The sequence below is a fragment of the Arachis ipaensis genome, chromosome B03 (assembly GCF_000816755.2).
Source record: "Arachis ipaensis cultivar K30076 chromosome B03, Araip1.1, whole genome shotgun sequence".
Lineage (NCBI taxonomy): Eukaryota > Viridiplantae > Streptophyta > Magnoliopsida > Fabales > Fabaceae > Arachis > Arachis ipaensis.
In genome coordinates this window covers 8,447,510-8,449,118 of record NC_029787.2, presented here as the reverse complement: position 1 = coordinate 8,449,118, position 1,609 = coordinate 8,447,510, and the positions used below count along the sequence as shown (strand labels likewise).

Genomic DNA, 1,609 nt, shown 5'->3' with positions numbered 1-1,609 from the left:
AAATCCAAAAATAAATTTCAAAATAAATACCTTTAATTTGTGCTCTTACAATATTTGTTAGCAAAATCTTTCACTTATTTATAAATGAAAAAGTGTCCCAAGATATTTAAATAAAAGATTGTTTATGATGGAATTTAGGATACCTTTTGAATAAGAAGTGATATATCTATGCATATTATGTAGTAATAATAAATTAAAATGGAAAATAAATTGTGAAAATGGGAGTTTTCAATACAAAATATATGTCCCTTTAGAAAGCTGAGTTCATAGCATATGCATTGGTGTTTGGTAGGAACTGAATAGGACTCCGATACATCATCATAATATAATGGAATTTTGAGGCTAATAAAGGTTGGTGGACATTTATCTGTGAACATGATGGATTAGTAACTTGGAAAAAAAATGTTACAACTTATTAGCGATACAAAAGTTTGAGCTTTAATTAATGAATATCCATCTACCAGTTCTAAAAGGTTATATGGTAAATTAATAGCGTATTATTTCTAATGATTTGTTGAAGTTCAAGTGGAGTGAATTATATTCTTTCCAAATAAAACATGTCTATGAGTATCATTTCTGATCTTTAAGTTTTGGTTTCATTTTTCAATAAAATAAAATCATCCGTACATATTGCGGGTTATTTTAGAAGGAGATTATTAATAAGATCACCTTTAATTTATTTTTATATTTTTTATCATAAGATTTTTTAGTTTCGAAAATTGTCTATGAAATTATATTATTCTTATGTTTGTTCGAAGCTTTAAAATATAATTCCTAAAAATAATTTATTTTCAGAAAAAAGTTATTGTCAATTTTTTTTAGATAGTGATTATTGTCAAAATTTAAATTTTTAAATTAAACTCATCCCCAAAGATGTGTATATTCCCATGTCAAGGGAATAAGGATTAACATATATAATTATTATTGTATCTTTTAATTAAATTATTCCTACCATGCTCTTTTTCGTCGCTTTGAATAGGTAGACTTTAATTAAATTATTTATGTGCTTTTAATAATTAAGTAGTTCATTTATTTGGTAGTTGGGCCTATAATATTAATCTCTGTATAGGAAGATAATTATTCCTACCTTATTCCTTTCATAATTGCTAATCAATCAATGGCAGATGGACCTGAATTAAACCACTTTTGTGTCCACAAGAATTAAAGTAGTTTTTGAAGACATTGGTACGCTTTAGATTTTTATAAATCATAAGTTCAAAAAAATTACTTTTAAAATTTTTCAAACGAGGCATAATATTTCTCATGTTTATGATTTTACTTTTACATAATAGTAATGCTCTAAAGTCTAAAATAACCTCTGATTTGGTGGGTGGTACCACTAGCCACCTTAACAGCCTTAGCTTACTTTCTTTTGCCATCATACTCAACAACCATGCAAAACAAAATGAAATTCACATTCTTATTGTAATGTAAAGTGAATATTTCCCGCCCCGCCGGGGGAGAATATTTCTCGCCCCGCCGGGGGAGAGAGAATACTCTCAACGTAGACTTTTGTAATTAATTTTTTTTAGATTATTAAAAAAAAAAAATCAAATTCCTATAATTTTAAATATTCTTAATTAAGTCTTTATGTTATGCAAATAATTTT

General features: G+C 26.5%; 1 protein-coding gene across 1 annotated transcript in view; it reads left to right on the top strand.

Annotated features, from left to right (window-relative positions):
- The window catches only part of LOC107632261 (rac-like GTP-binding protein RAC1), a 10,783-nt gene continuing 9,973 nt past the window's right edge, over window positions 800-1,609 (top strand). The window contains exon 1 of the mRNA XM_021118010.1: window positions 800-825. The gene's annotated coding sequence lies outside the window, so the exon portion shown is untranslated. The remainder of the gene's footprint in view (window positions 826-1,609) is intronic.